General features: G+C 46.5%; 1 protein-coding gene across 1 annotated transcript in view; it reads left to right on the top strand.

Moving 5' to 3' along the window:
* Nucleotides 1–17,106, top strand: part of LOC135378282 (atrial natriuretic peptide receptor 2-like) — a 765,968-nt gene that overhangs the window by 330,153 nt on the left and 418,709 nt on the right. The gene's annotated exons all lie outside the window — the stretch shown is intronic.

Below are 17,106 nucleotides of genomic sequence, written 5' to 3'. Positions count from 1 at the left end.
AGCAAGGCGTCCATAAGGTTCCTCGTTTCGTTATTCCTAACGACTCGCTGACGTTGAAGCTGCCAAAAAAAAGATGGCGGAAGGATTCTTCGCTTGGGCGATCACACAAGCGGCTAACCGTGCCCCATGGACTCGATGGCGTCAGGACGCCTTTCAACTGGACAAAAAAGAAAAAGAAAAAAAAAGAAATAAAGAAAACGCTGTCCGCACCGTTTGTGAGGACTTGCGACCATACTTCACACAGTCTCGATACAGATGCGGGTGTTGTTATGAACAACTAAAGCGAATTGGATGCCCATAGTAGTTTTCGAATTCTTCTCTTTTAGAGTACATTGCGGACATTGTGTTGATATTGAAATGAATGTGAACAACAAAGCATTTTGTACATTTCCTGAGGTAGATTCTCTTGAATAGTTCCATTCCAATAGTTCCAACATGCTCTTGCTTCGCGGCGCTAACATGGAATTTAAAAAAAAGTTCACTAATGATCTCTTCGTGCTCACTAGAAAAGCGTTTTATTGCACTGCAAATTTATTTTAAGTCTGCTGTTTATGAAGCTTGACAGTAAGGCGTTGTACTTCCGTTCTTGAGTGAAAAAAATACATGGAGGTAATCAAATAAGTGTTTACGCTGAGGAGAAAGGGCAGCCTTCTCCTCTTTCTTTTTCTGATACTACTTACTGTACCACTACGTCTTCCCTTTCTGGCCTCGGACTCCCATGTGCCCTAGAACTCAGCACACACTACATCTCGTGTCATACTTAATGCCATTCTCACCAGACACCATCGTCGGGGCACGAATATGATTGACAATTTTGGTGTATAGCTCGACGATTATACATACAGTGACATACTTTTATTGATCATTATTTTTACACGACTAGCAAGCCACATAAGACGTGGGACGGGAAGAACAAGATGATGATGAATGAGAATGGGAACGGACATTGGGGCGGAACGAGCATGTATGAGAGCACGAGAATGCGAGCTATCGGAACAAATAAAACAGTCCTATTGGTCGGAGAAAATGCATCCTCGCTGGCAGCGTGTCCGACAACGCTTGCCGGCAACGGCAAGCCCTTTCACCACCACCACCACCACCACCACCTGTTCTTCGCCTTTTTCTTCTTTTTTTTTTACGGACCTGCGTTAGTCGTGACGTTGCCCGCCTTGCGAGGCCGACTACGGCAAGCAGTTACACCACCACCACCACCACCTGTTCTTCGCTCAGGGCGGTGACATCACAACACGTGGGCGCTCGTAACGTGCACAATAGCCACGAAAAAGAAGCTTCACGAGGAGCACAGATTGTGACCACAGCAAAGCACCGATGAAGTTGCTCGTTTCGTTAGCGATTTAGCCCCCTGCTCCGAAGAAAAGCATATCTGGTGCGGAAATCATCGAGGCATACTGAATATACTTTTTCAGAGTCTCGTCAAATTAACAAGCCAAGTATATACAACATAACTGTTACATAATGTCCCCGACGATCGTTATTGAAAGTGGTTAAGTGACTCGCAATTTTCAGCAGTGTTGTACGTAACGCCGTTACAGTAATCGATACTTTTTTCGGTACCGGAATGCGGATCGCGATACTTGTTTTGATCGGTATCGGTATAAATTTCCGTTACAAGTTTATGGTAGCACGATCTCTCTATCATTACCCATACCGATACTTTTCTAATGCCCCACCCTTTCTTCACCGACCATATTTCTTACCATGGGCGTACCGAAAGGGGGCAAGGGGGGGCCTGTGGCCCCCTCCTGGAGCTCCAAGGTCGCTTGTGAAATATAGTGCGCTCTTTATTATAGGTCGTAATGATTATTCTCACGTGCCACAACATTTTTTTACTTTTCTTTCATTAAACTGTCGTAAGTGCGCCTGTATTGTTCTCGGTCCCTGCTCTTTGCCGCTTCATTAGTAGTATGTACCAGCAAGTCCCGTATCTCTACATTGTTGTCATAAGAGGAACCTTGAACACCCGCACAGTCCACAACGTCCGCCTCCAAAAAATTGTGTGATGGGAGGGGGGGGGGGGGCGGTTGCACGCTTGGCCCCCCTGGAAGCACTTTGCCCCACCTTGGAAAAAATCGTGGGAACGCCCATGTTTTTTTACTATTGTTGATTGTCGCTGGTCCGCCTAGCGCTCCACAAGAATTCTGTGGACACGTCTCCGTGCTCCGTAACGGGAATTATCCCAAACACATGTTCACTTTTTTCTTCGAACCTGGAGAAAATAACCAGGCTGCGCTCAACAAAAGAGTTGAGATCAACGAACAGGGTTGAAGTCCTTGACAGTGCACTGTGGATTCCACTGCTAAGCTGCCGTGTCGCACTGAGTCACGCTGACATACAGGGTGTCCACGCTAACTGTGAACATATTTTTAAAAAATATATATAACACTTTTTCCAAGATGAAATCGGTTGCAATATAGCATATGCTGAAGGGCACTCGCTAGGAGGGCATTAGCAAAGTCCAAAGGCAATGTCTTAATTAACTTTCATTAATTAACTTGTTAATTATAAAAGCGACAAAGTTGTCCCAATGAGAACATCTGTTCCTTTCGGTCACCTGATATATTAGCCGTTTTCAGAACAAAAATCCGTTCGATAGATCGCCCGCAAAAGATTAGTGAAGGAACGCCATTTTTTTCTTTATTTTGTTCATTGCGCATCTTCGCAGACGCGTATTTCTTTCATCCCCAACGTGAGAGGGGAAAGGAGTACAGTGCCGCCTCATGCGTCGAAGATGAGCTTTAACTTGCGGAAACAGAACAAAAACAAATGCATCGGGTGACTCTATCGGGACTGGCCTTATCTTGGGTTGCATTTTCTGTTTCTTTTTAATCTTTTTCCAGGACGCGAGAGGCGATAGTGTGCTCTTTCTTCCTCTCACATTGGGGGTTAAGGCAAGACGCGTCTTCTACGAAGCGCAATGAACAAAATAAAGAAAAAAATGGCGTTCCTTCACGAATTTTTTGCGGGCGATCTATCGAGCGGATTTTTGTTCTGAAAACGGCTACGATATCAGGTGACCGAAAGGAACAGATGTTCTCTTTGGGACAACTTTGTAGCTTTTATCATTAAAAAGTTAATTCATGAAAGTTAATTGAGACATTGCCTTGGGACTTTGCTAATGCCCTCCTAGGGAGTGCCCTTCAGCATATGCTATATTGCAATTGATTTCATCTTGGAAAAAGTGTTATATATATATATTAAAAATCTGTTCACACTTAGCGTGGACACCCTGTATACTGTGGCATTGTTAAATTCGGATAGGTTTCTTTGGTAATTGGACTCCACGGCATGTGTGGGCGTGACACTAACGTAATTCTAATATTGGCCTCTGTCAGCTGCCGGAGCGGCCACAACCTGCTAGGATGGCAGTAGAAGACTTTGAGGACCCAGTATTGATAAAAGTCAAGCAAAGTGTCCGAGCTACATAATAAATATGCTGTCGTTTTACTGCAAAACTGTGTTCTCCCAATTTGCTTTTATACAAATGGGGTATTCACGTAGGCGAGATTGCTATGTTACGTCATCTTCGTGTTTCCAACAAAAGTATCGGGCAAAGTATCGCGTTACTTTTTGCGTAACGGTAGCGGTACTCCGTTACTTTTAAAAAGAATTATCGATATCGGTATTTCGATACTTTTTATTGAAGTAACGAGTATCGGTATCGCGATACCATACTTCGGTAACGGGTACAACACAGATTTTCAGTATTGAACCAGCATTGCTGAAGCACGTACTTGTCAGATATTCGCACATTATGAGCGAGATATCTCGCCTAGATGAGGGGGGGGATATATTTATTAGAAAAAATAAAAAAAAACGGGGGGAAAGGTCAGTCAAACGGGACGTTGACTTGTTATTCCGCAAAGGAAAACAAAAAAATAAATGAAAAAGAATAAAAAAAAGAAAAAAGAAAATAATTAGGAAATAAAGGATAAGCTAACAAACGGTGAAAGAAGGATGAGATGGATTACAGAAGAAGAAAAGCATGAGGTTAAGCATGAGCGTTGAGGGTGAGAGTGGGACACTGAAGAATGAGATTGCACGACTGGAGTTCACAGGCTCTCAGAAGACCTGAATCGCTCAAGAAAGTCAAAACTGCTTTGGTCACAGACCGCTATGTGTGATGTCGTACTGGGCCTAGCAGAGTGCCAGAGAAAAGTCTGTGCACCGCAGCTCGAGTAGGCGTCGTCTAAGCGTGGCTCGAGGGGTGTCGAATCTGTGACAGTCGAGGAGAAGATGTTGAATATCAGCTTCAACAGCGCAAGTGGGGCATTTGGGCGATTGAAGAAGACCCATTTTACAGAGAAGTAGAGGTGTCCTGGCGGCATTAAGTCGTTGTCGGTGTATAATGGACGCTTCTTGACGCGAGCAGTGGTGTGTGGCAACGAAATCCATCGACGGTGATAGACCGGAGATGATCGTTCAGTCGGACAGCGTCCTCTTGAGGGGATGCTGAAAAGTTCTCGGTCCGGCAACCAAGAACGCGGCCTAGAGTCATAAACCTTTACTATAATTCAACATATTCATCTCGGAGTTCCGCACATGGCACGTCGTTCGTGAAGCTTTTTTAACCCTTGAAAAAAGGAATCCGACGTCTGCTCTCCGAAATACGCCTTGACTGCTCCTATCACCTCCGAGTCCTCGATCTGAGAATCTCTTTTTCTTTCACACTTATTTTATTCAGGTTTGGAAACAAAAACTAGTCCGATGGGGCAAGATCCGGCGAGTGCGGCGGGTGTTCAATGCATTCAAATCCCAAGTCTTTCAGGACTTGCATTGTCTTGCCTGCTCTGTGAGCCGGTGCATTGCCCTGCAAAAGGAGAACCCCTTTCCGTAGTTTTTCCTGAAGCATCGTTTAACTGGCGGACCAAGCTACAGTAGCATGATACGTTAACTGTTTCACCCATGAAGATATAGTCAGTCATCAAAACACCTTCCTTGTCCCAGAGAACCGTTACCGTGACCATCCACCGCTGATAGCTGAGTCTTGAATTTCTTCGGCCTCGGAGAACCCGAGTGCCGTCATTCCATGGACTGTTATTTTGTCTCAGGATCATAGTGATGCAACCATGTTTCATCAACTGCAACAAGTCGCTCAAGAAAAGTTTCGTTAGAACGCCTAAAATGCTGCAAAAGAAACTTGGAGGCATCCATTCGGAGTGGAGTGGAGTGGTGTAGAGGAAGACGGGGAGGTCTGCCTGTCAACACCGACGGCAAGTTTCACCCGCTGGGAAAGGGGTGGGAGAGGAGGGAGGGAAAGAGAAAGGGAGAGGGCATCCATTCGGCGTTGTTTCTCATCGGCATTTAAACATTTGGGCAACCACTTGGCTGATAGCTTCTGCGTACCCAACTCTTCATGAATTACAAACGCAATGCGTTCTCTGGATATGCCTAACCTCTCCGCAGTTGTTTTTGCCGAGATTCGCCGATCTGCCAAAACGAGGTCATGGAAACAATCAACAATTTCGTGTTTTGACACCGTTGGAGGTACCCCTGATCATTCGGCGTCTTCGGTGTCAAAATCCCCCTGCTGAAAGTTGGCACAGCAGTTCTTCACGGTTGAGTATGATGGCACTCATCACTTCATGTATGTCATGTTTCCGTAAGGGTCGTTTTACTATGGACGGAGTATTGGATCTGGCTACTTTTGTGGAACATGAACGTGCTCGTCATGGTATCACTGCGGCAGCCTTTTTACTCGTAGATACCATACGAGCGTACGACACGGTCAGCTACAACCACGCACTCTATGCACTGTACAGCCGACGTATCTGCGGTCGATCCCTCCGTTGGATAGCAGACTACCTCACCGGCAGGACAATGTAAATGCATACTGAAGGTGGAGATAGTGATCATCATGATCTATCAGGCGGAGTGCCGCAGGGCGACGTCCTGAGCCCCCTGCTTTTCAACGTGGTTGTGGCAAGTTTACCACATTATCTGCCCAAAAATGTGCACATTAGTATATACGTCGACGCCTTATATCTATCGTCTTCTGGAATACAATTACAAGCATTCAAGCAGCGCCTCCAGAACGTATTAGATTTTACAGTCGCCTTTTTAACCGGAAGGGGCATGGATGTACCAGCCGAGAAGACTGTTTTCTTTCCAATTACTCGGGAAAAAAATGACACAGTTTCAACTGAGACTTAATGATCAGGCGATAAAGAGGGCTATTGAGAATAGTTATTGACGCGCAGCTTTCATGGGCTGCTAACATCAAGCATATTAAAGGCAAAGCCGACGCACGAGTCAACATTATACGTCATATAACGGGCTTCCGCTGGGGAATGTCGTCGAGGGCCCTACTCTGCATACATAGTGCACTGATACGGCAGATGCTGGCCTATACCATCTACCTGTCCTACATGGGATACGCGACTCATCTGAGAAGATGCTGCAAAGCATCTTAGTCAAACGCCTCAAAGTATGCCCCGGAGTACCTCGTGCCGCCCCCAATGTACTAGCTACTGCAGAGGCCACTGAACTTCCAATGGACATTTTGGTCACTTGGTCGAAACTTTTGACCTACATGTTGAAGTCCATTATCATCTCTGTTCTTCTCTGGACACCATCTCTGTTTTTCACCATCTCATCATCTGTTTGTACTTTCTGTGTGCAAGTGTACTGGGGTAGCCAGTTCGACTTCGTCGAAACTCACATCCCCATTTTTTTCTTTATTACATCACATCATATCACATCGCAAGAAAGAGTGCGACAATACATCCGTCTCTGCACGCGGCATCATAGGCATCCACTAGCACGCAAAGTCATGCGCCGAATCTCTCGTTTCCTTGCAGCGACTGCTCCGCATCATCGAGCTTTGCCAAAAGCAATCCCTCCGCAATCGATCCAGCATCCCCCTTGGACATTTACGGTACCCAAAATATGTATAACTGTGCCCGGTGTGCACCGAAGGTCAGCTCGGCTATTTGCTGCGCTGAGACAGTACTGCCTAACCATGATGGAAAATAACCACAACAGGACAGCTATATATTCACCGATGGATGGACGACAGCAGTTGGGCCTGCGTCTGGCTTTGTTGTCCCCGAACACAACAGGGAAGGAATGACACGGCTATCCCACAGAGTATCCTTAACAACGGCAGAACTAGACGCCATACTACTCGCTCTTCAATATGTGGTTGCATACCCGTCTGCAGCGCAATGGGTCATATATAGTGATTCAAAGGTGCACTACAAGCCATAATATTATTCCAACGTAATGGGTGTATGGTACCCGCAGTCCACGACATTCTGACTGTGGACATGCAATCCAGGGATGCTGGCCATGATATCATACTTCAATGAAATGCTGGACACGCAGGCATAGGGGGGTATGAAGCGGCTGATGAAGTTGCGGACCTAGCACATCTGTACTCATCAAAACATCTAGTACCGTACGCCAAAGGCAGATGTGCAAGACATATTGAGGTCTCTTACATAGACTACGACTAGACAGCAATGGCTACAAGGCGACGGGAACCTCTCGTTGCTCCATCTAGTAGATCCGGAACTGAAATTTAGAGTTCCGTCCACGTTACCTCGGCCTATGCAGACGCTCTTGCACAGGTTCCGTCTGAACGTCCCGTACGGGCGCCAGTCCATCAATAACATTGGGAAGGCCGATTCAGCGAACTGTACACTTTGTGCAACTACGGAGGACACCGAGCACATTCTCGTGCACTGTTATAGATATATATCTCAAAGGGCTACCATGAAATCTGCTCGCGACCGACTGGACAACCGCAGCTTAGACCTCGCAAAACTGCTGGGCCCTTGGCCACCTGACAACAGGGGAGGTTGCCTTGTCAGCGCTTGTGACATTTATTCAGAGCAGTGCGTTGGATTCAGCCTATTAGGACCGTGTTATTCATTGTGCGCTACATTAACAGATGATTTGGCCTATGGCCGATATTTACCACGAAAGCTGCGGGTTTTTCTTTGGGGGAGGGGGAGGAGGTCTGTTTATGGGTGTGACCGAATTTGTCGTGCGACGGATTGGATCTCTCCCTATTATTTTTTTTCGACAACATCAACATCAACGTCATATAAGAAGTAACATAAAAGAACGGAAACAGCAAAGGCCCCCGTTAAAATGCTCTGCAGGAATGCGTGTATCACTGGTAACGAAGTGGAAAATAATAATGCATTTTATAATTATCAGTTGTGCTCATCGAGGAGGTAACATAGGAAAACACAGCACAGGCCCCTTCAAAATGCACTACACAAAAGCGGCAAGGCCTCACCAGTGAGTGCTCTCACAATAGGCCACATGAAGTGTAAGGCCTCACGAGATCACTCATGAGTGGCCTCGTCGGCCGCTTGCCTTCACTCACACCCATCTCATGGGCGAGACGTGAGGGACAGTCGTGAGACCCTCATGTGAGTGAGTTCGCCCAGCTATGCTCACCACATCGTGAGCATTGCACTCGTGTCCCGTGACGCGGCCAGTACAGGAAGTGGAAAGTGTGCTGGGCGCGTGTGGGGAACATACGTCTGCCGTGCGCTCCGTAGATCTGCTGCGCACGTAGTTTCTTGTCCGGAAGCGTTTTGCAGTGATCAAGTATTGGGGGACAAAAACAGATTTTGTATTTACGGTCTTCCCTAGGCTTCTCTGAGGGTTTTCGCAGTTTTGTTTACTATGATTAGTCATGTTTGAAATGTTCATGTTCATGTTCAAACTTCCCGATTTTATTAGTTCGCTCATTCATTTGTTTGAGGTTGGCCGATTGAGTGTTCCCGCCATTTCCTTCTTGCCTATTCGTGTATTATGGGTACGCCTCTCTATGACAATCTGACAGTGGTGAAGAAAATCTGCTTTCTTCACTTTTCAACTGCGGTTCTATCCAGCACCTGTCAACTGTCTCTCTGCATTTGAGAACTACGACAGGTACGTAATAAAATTTACACTCGAGGGTCTCCGTTTCCATTTGGCATCACTTCGTGTTCACGTTCAAATGAGGATTTATATATGTACATAATATTGGTTTCCACCATGAGAACTATATAACTACATGTGTCAGAACCACAAAAAAGGACAAATCTGTGACGAGCTTTCATGCAGACTCTGCACGAAAGCTCGTCGCACATTAGAATTGTTTCGAGATGCGCCATTCTTTGTGTTTTCTTCTTTTTCTTTCTTTTTTTTTTGTCGTTCCAATACCTGCTGCAGGTGAACTGAGCTATACTATACTTTGAATTGCAAGAGTACAAAACTACCGGCTCAGTGACAACGAAAGAGCGTAAGAACACTGAGAAACGTCAGTCGTGCGTATGTAACCATGACAGCAGGGACAAAATGAGATTGAACTCCGGATGGGATGGCGATGTTGTGGTTTCTTATTTTGCTCGTTTATTCTATGAAGCAGCAACAACAATGGAACCAAAGACTGAGGAAAGAGAAATGCTCTCGCAAACTTCTCAGAATAGAAACGGATATGTTGAAACCGGTCACAGTCCGGCAGCTTTCAGGCGTAACAAGAAATACATGCAAGACACCACGTCAATGTGCGCTCACGTGCCATTTCAATTTTGAGGATATCACACCCGAAGGGATGTCACACTAGCGACGATGTAAAACAGAGATACTCCATTGTCTGTCTTGCGCTTTTCTGCTCTGTTTCCAATTGTGGATACACTGAGCTGATACCCACGGTCCACCGCGTCCTTTATTGAAATGTCGTGAACAGTAGAGAAATAAACCTCGAGCGAACGGAAGACAAAATGGGGAGTAAAGGATGGTACATAGAGGCCATATTCTTTCGCAGTATAATCAAACACTTCTCTTAGTCAACAGTCTGTCTATTTACCCGGTGGCTCTATTGCTAGACCCTTAACTAACTTGTGAGACAACTGCTTCGGGCAGTGTCGAAATATTTTTGTTGTCTGCGTGATAGGCTGCAGGCGCACGTTTCTGATGCGCTGCGCAGCGCGGATACGTTTTTCCTCTTAGAGGAATGGGAAAGTAAATATTCTTAGCACCAAACGTGTTCGCGCGCTTGTTCACACAAAACTTGCTTACGGCGAAATACGTTATCAGATGTCATGAGACTTCATATCACATCAGTTTCATAGCGCCTGTGGGGCTGCCAGTTCCTTTACCACGCAAAAACGAAGTCGCTGAATGAGGCTGCGTGCAAATGTCAGTAACACGAACAAAACTGCTATGAGTAAGATTTGTGATATAACGACAGGAGCAGTGGAAATGAATTGATGTTCAATGTTGAACACGAAACTGATGGAAAGTAACTGTTCCAAGGCTGGAGCACACAATCTTTCACAAAACAGGCGGCCGTCGAATGAATGCCACAATGCTTGCGAAGCGAGTGAGCTCTTTCTAGTGAATCTAAGGATTTTGTTGCATAATCGGTAGGACACTTGTACAATTTGTAAAATACGTCCCATGCCTTGTGCAACAACACCACCGCTTGTACCGTCTCTAGACCACCGTCTCTCGAGACGGTGGTCTCACTATCACAGTCGGCACTCTACAAGCAGACAAGGCCCTCTTGCAGATCAAGTGCGTTGGCAGCATTGCTGTCACTCCACGAATCCCCGACTCATATGCTCGCAACGTCGGCAAAATCAGTGGCAAAATGGTTACGGAAAATTTAAGAAGATGAGTATACAATCTTTTGTGGCTCATCTCATAGAGTCAACTATACAAAATCAGTGGTGTGAGAGCGCCCTACACCGATGACCAGCTGCTTGCTTTTCTCCGTCCCTGCGGCGTCACTGAGGCCCGTCGACAGAAGCGAGTGCACAAGAAACCTAATGGGGAAACTAAAATTGCCACGACCGTCAAAGTGATCCTGACATTCAAAAGTGATATTCCCATGCCCGAGCAAGCGGCTCTCGGGTTCAATAACAAACCTGTGAAAGGGTTTTTCACCCCGACTCAATGCTTCAGGTGTCAGCGTTTCGGGCACTTGGCCCACAACTGAAAGATGCCCTGCCCCGAAAGATGCCCTGCGTGCAGCGGCCCTCACTCTGTTAAAGACTGTACCACAAAAATGAACCACACTGTGCCAGTTGTAGGGGTCCGCATCCGGCTACCCACGGAAGATGCCCCAGGCGAGAAACCGCGCCGGCAGCGGTGACGCGCGACGCCTGCGTGGACAAGCCCACGCGCAGCGGGCCCATCAACCCTGCTATGGTTAAACCGCAACCGAGGCCACCGTTGAAACTTCAGCCACCGCCTATTCCACCACAGACTCACAAGGCGTTCCCACCCCTCCCTGCCGCTGCGAAGCAAGGATCTGCGCTGAACAGGAAGCCCACGTATCTGGCATCCCCGATCAAGCCAGCCTCTGTCTGGGAAAAACTGGCGCGGAAACCTGCTCATTACTCTAATGGCGTGCGGGGCATCCAGCCGAGTCAATCCTCAGGCCCAAGAGTGTCACCTCCCTTACCCCCAAGAAACCATCAACGAAAGTCCAATTTTCCGGAAAGGGTACAACTTCAGGCATCACCACTGCCACAAGACGTGCAACTGGCATTGCCCATCTTATACCACTGCTGCTGGCGACTTTTCGAGCAATGATTGCCGCCATCCCTAACGGTCGTGAGATACCCGAAGTACGTGAGGGTATGGCATTCGAACCGACCATTTCTAGCCTGCTGTCCAGCTTCAATTCTGGCCAGTAGTTCTTTTTTATTCCGTGTTAGCGCCGCGAAGCACCTGTAGCTATGAGTGGGGCACAGATGTGGACAGATGGAGAGAAGACAGCGGGAAGGAGTGAGAGGCAGGGGGGTTATTATGCGTCCTGGGCCGACTTAAGGGGGAGCTGTGGCGACATTCGTCTGGAAAGTCTTCGGAAAACCCAGGGAAAACCTCAGACAGCATCGGTAGGAGCCGGTGGTAGGATTCAAACTCACACCTCCCAGTCTTCAGCACGACCCGGGATACCACCAACGAGCGGGACGCCTTAACCCGCTCGGGCATGCCGCTGGTGCAGTAGTTCTCAACGGTATAAACAAACCACAGTGTTCCAATGGAACTGCCCTGAAGACCCCGACCCCAAAGACCCCGACCACAAAGATTGGGATGCCATCTTGAAACAAGCTGTATGCAGCTTGAACAACGCAGTAAACAAGAGCACCGGAAAGGCTCCATTGGAAATGCTGCATGGGTACAGACCAGCTTTCTATGGACTTGCTCTGCAAGAACTAGTAACGGGTGATGAAGATACCTGGAAGGAACCGAATGAACTATGAGATATAAGGTGCGTGAACGACTGCTAGAAGAGCAAGAAAAGAGTAAAGCAACATATGACAACGCCGTTATCCAGCTAGAATGTACCACGTGGGAGAAGTAGTGTTCATGAAAGCCGCCCCGCAACACACTGGGCAGCCGACAAAAACTCAGCCGAAATATAGAGGCCCATTGGTGATAACCGGCGTGTTACCCGCAGATACATATCGAGTACCAGAACAGGACCAATATTCCTGAAGTAGATTTGCGACAACTGCGCATGTGTCTCAGCTGAAGCCGTGGTCTACTACGTCTTCCGCATCTCATCTTGACGATGAGGGTTCTGAGGGCAATGAGAGTCCACAAGAGGAGCCTCTTGCAATAAAACGCCCCCGTAGGACGCGAGAGAATCCTGCATGACTGAAGGACTACGTTTTATGAAGTAATGTTTTTTTTTCTTGGTGAGCCTAGGCTCTTGTTGTTCTTGTTTTGTGTGCTCTTAACGAGGACGTTAAGAATTCAGGATGGCCGAGTGTAGAAGAAAGAGAAGGCAGGCTACTGCCGATCTGGTCTGAAGTGCGTTGATGCGCATGCAAGGGAAAAATAAAGACCAGAACGACGACCTGACAGCGTGGAGCGCGGCCGCAAGTTTGTTTGTTTGTTTGTAACGAAAAAAAAGAGAGGAGAAATTGAACTCGCCTCCCGACTTGTTCTGCTACTCCTAACATAAATTCTCACCCCACCCCCACCCCCCCGCTCCCCAAAAATACTTCCATGTGCTCTACTCGCAAATTCGCTATTCGCTAGGGTCATGTTCGCAATTCAGATGTCCACTATTCACAGTTATCACAAGATCATGCACAGAGGATCCTAAAAGGTGGTGTCCATCCCACAGCTCTGAACAAATTTCACAAGTGTTTGTACGGTCTTCCTTAATTAAAGTTGTTGAGCGAACCTGAGCCGTGTCCCATGTGGAGCTAACACTCTGCTATAACGATGGATCAAGAGCACACGCAAAGGGGAGGAGGGGACCTTACATATTGTTCATAAGGTGGCAGAGAACTCCACTTCAAGAAGTGATCACGTTTTCCCCTCTTTTAGACAACGGCTTTCTACCGTATGCACGATTCGGGCTTCACAAGATCTACTGTAATGGATCTTGCCACCATTACAGAAAGAAAGGAAGTATTATTAACTCACATTGCAACATAATCATTTATATTGATTATGCTAGTCGCGCTGAAAAAAATCAGATGGTGACGGAACACCGAACCATCCACTAAAATGGATAAGGAGCTGATAGTTATTTCACGGCTTGCTTTAGCGTGCCGCTATGTACGAAAACCTCAAAATTGCCTGATTAATCAAAAGCGGTATGTCTTCGTTGGAGATCAGTTCCTCCCATCTGATCCCGTGCTTGATTGGCATGACTTTCTTCTGGAACACTTTTCATTTTCAACTCATATAAATGTGACTTTGGGGCCACTTGACATTTACTTCGAAGCACGGCAGTAACACATTGTTAAAGCAAAGGAGAGAGATATACAGGGTGTCCACGCTAAGTGTGAACAGATTTTTCATAAATCGGGTAATTATTATTTTTAAATGCAATCAACGGTGATATGTTCTATGCAAGAGGGCTCGTTCTTTGAGGCACCAGGCGGCCTCCTTTAACAACGTCTTAATTAATTTTCGCTAATTAACTTTTTAATTATGAATGATAGCGGGATGGTTCCAATGTAACATTTGTTGATGTTGCTTCCCTGAGGTTATTGCTTTTTCGGAATCAAAATCGGCCTACTGGGTCAGCCGCAATGTCCGCTCGAAAAACGTCTATTTTTTTCTTTCTCTTGTTGTTGTCGCTTCCGAAGAAGCGCGGATTGCCCTCACTCTTTATTGCAGAGAGGGGCCGAAAGCTGCGACATTGGGCGGCCGGGAGACGTATTACAACCATGAGTGAGGACTGCAATACAAGATTATTCCTGACGGTTCTTCCGCGTTATTCCGCGATCGTCCTGCACTGATGTACGGCCGTCTCGGAACCGTTTGAACCACTCAAACGCTTTGCTGCGGCTAAGTGTATCGTGGCCATACTGAGCCTGAAGTCTTCTGTGAATTTCAGATGACTTTACGCCTTCATTCACGAGAAATTTGATGACAATTCGCTGTTCAATGTGCGCGCTCACCTCGTTGTCGGCCATCTTGTCCAGCACGTGTCTTCTGTTTTGCACAAACTTTGGACGACCACGTGGTGAACGCAAAGGCCTGTCGCGTGTGAAAACGAAAAAGAAGTAGCGCGAGCCATTTGTACACTCAGGAGACAGAAAGTCCCGGTTTGACTTGAACACCCCTCGTATATGCTCGAACTATGCAGCAGGAGGCTGCGTGATTGCTATGTTTTGTTACTTATTTTAACCTAGTGCTATACCCACATACTGCTGTGCGCCTGGATAACTACGTTCTAACACATCAACTGTGTGGCTGGTTGGTCGATATGGTTCACGAACGCGAAGTCCTTTATTTCTTTATATTTTTTTATTTTTCAGATCGATCAATTTGCAAGTGGACGTATAATGAACATGGTATGTTGCAAGTCGTCAAGTACGCACCGAAAAATGTTTTCAATGTTTGTCGCACTAGTTGCACTCGTTAAAGTCACTGTTATTGGTAGCCGACTATAAGATAGGGCGCAGAAGTAGCTTACCAGCTTAGATGCGGGGCACAAATGACAGTGAATGCGAAGGGCTGTACGAGATCACAACTTTGGGAAACCGGCCATCTCCTTTTCCGCATTAAGACGGCTTAGCTTCTCTTGGACGGTACAAATTACGAAAGAAATTTTCGTAGGCGTTCCGACTAGCCCTAGGCCTGCAGAGAAGCAGTCGTTGTCGAAGGGCGGTTTGGTTGAACTACAGGCAGGTTCACTGTCAAAGTATTTGCCTAGACGGACAGGCATCTACGGGCCTGCTCTTAAAAACAGGGATTGTGTCCGTTATTTTGGGGTGTCCGGGTTCGCATCCAGAGCATAAATGCTGGTTCGAACCGGTTCACCGAAGCATTTTCATATACAGACATTGCAATGCAAACGTGATTTAGGCCGGTTTAAGTACACAAAATAGAACGTTTTCTCTCAGTGAAGCGTGATTTCATAACGCTCTGCAAGAAAAAATTTGGCTGACAAGGGTAGTACAGCGGCAGAGCTATCAGTGCGTTACAGATATCCTCAACATAGCAGCGAAATGGCAGCGTTATATTCCAGGAGGAATGGTACGTCGTGTTCTGCTTGGAAGTCAGCTCAGCAGCGGAGTTTGCGAGTTCACTACATTTGCGACAACAAGGCGGCAAATCTGATGACAAATAAACACATGAATGCGGGAGAGAGAGAGAGAGAGAGAGAAGGTGAGAAAAAAGAGAGGAAGTTTCACTCAGAGTTTCTGGTCTTTATGCATACTCGAAATTACGAATGAATTGAGCCAGTCGTTGTTCATTTATTTTTTATCTTCTAGGGAAACTATATGCGCTGCCACGAATGTGATTTGGTGAGATGTGTCAGTTGGTTGGTTGGTTGGCATAAAAAAGATAGATATGGAGATGTTAGCCCAACTCTACTATGGGCCGGCTACTCCAGCACGCTTAGGGTAGCGAGGTCTCGCTACCAGAGATTCTAAACGGATGTGTGTTCCATAAAAATCCTAAGGAAGGAGATGGCAGGGTGTGAAACATGTCGATTTGCTGCTGGCCAGTTGCCAAGTACCGAAAAGAAATAATTAAAGTCATCAAATCATATCACAAAACATGCACAGGGGAAGGGTACCGCAGCCTATAAGTCGGAAAACACATCATAACATGACCATTCCTGGATTCATTGTTGTTGTTATTACCACACTGTATCCACGTTTTTCGGCTCGCAAACTGGTCGAACAAAAATGGTTGATCAGTCTCGAAATAAGATTTATCTTGTAAATCATTTAAACTCCGCTACATAATTCGCAAGAGAAACACTGGGAGACTGGCTGCTGAAACAAACCATTCCACCTACACCATCAGAGGACAGCCCTACCGTTTCTTCTTCTTCTCTTCCACGTGCAAACGGGTCTGTAATGCCATTTTGTTTTGTAATTACGCAACAACTGGACTTATTGGTAAAGTTGGTCAAGTTGGCTGGCGAACAATAGCAGCCTCTTCTGTCCAAGTTAACGGTTAGCCCTGCATAACGAATGGACGTCTACCCGAGAAACGTCATCATGAGTTGGTAGACAGACTGAAACCGAAACAAATCTGAAGGAGAGGGCTGGGTTCCACGAATGGTCACTTGTTCGCTGCCTCCTTTTGAACGAAAAGTAGGACCGAAAGTCGCGTGCCTTTCAGGGACCACCGTAAACCCTTTAGGACCGTGGCTTTCGGGCACGACCTTGTTCTCCCCTAGCTTCGAGCGTAGTTCAAGTCTGTAAAATAGGCCTCTCTCTGTTTCTAAACAAATGACGTCGTAGTGTCCGACAGCGCCATCAATTTCGTAGACTTGAACTACGCTCGAAGCTAGGGGCAAACAATATCGCGCTCGAAAGCCACGGTCTTGAGGGGATTGCGATGGTCCCTGAAAGGGACGCGACCTTCGGTCTTACTTTTCTTCCAATAGCAGGCAGCGAAAGTGCCCATTCTCGGAATCCAGTCCTCCCCTTCCGATTTGTTTCGATTTTAGTCTCTATACCAACGTCATGATGACGTTTCACGGGTAGAGGTCGATTGGTGGTGCTGTCGAACACTATGATGTCATTTGTTTACAAACAGGGAGAGGTCTATAGGAAGTTGACGTTAGCTTACCTGATGCCAGTATTGATGTTATTCCTAAGTTGATTGACTGAACAAGTGAAACTATAAATTTAGAGTTGTCCA

The sequence above is a fragment of the Ornithodoros turicata genome, chromosome 1 (assembly GCF_037126465.1).
Source record: "Ornithodoros turicata isolate Travis chromosome 1, ASM3712646v1, whole genome shotgun sequence".
NCBI lineage: Eukaryota > Metazoa > Arthropoda > Arachnida > Ixodida > Argasidae > Ornithodoros > Ornithodoros turicata.
Note: the sequence above shows the minus strand (reverse complement) of the source record. Positions and strands in the feature narration are given on the sequence as shown.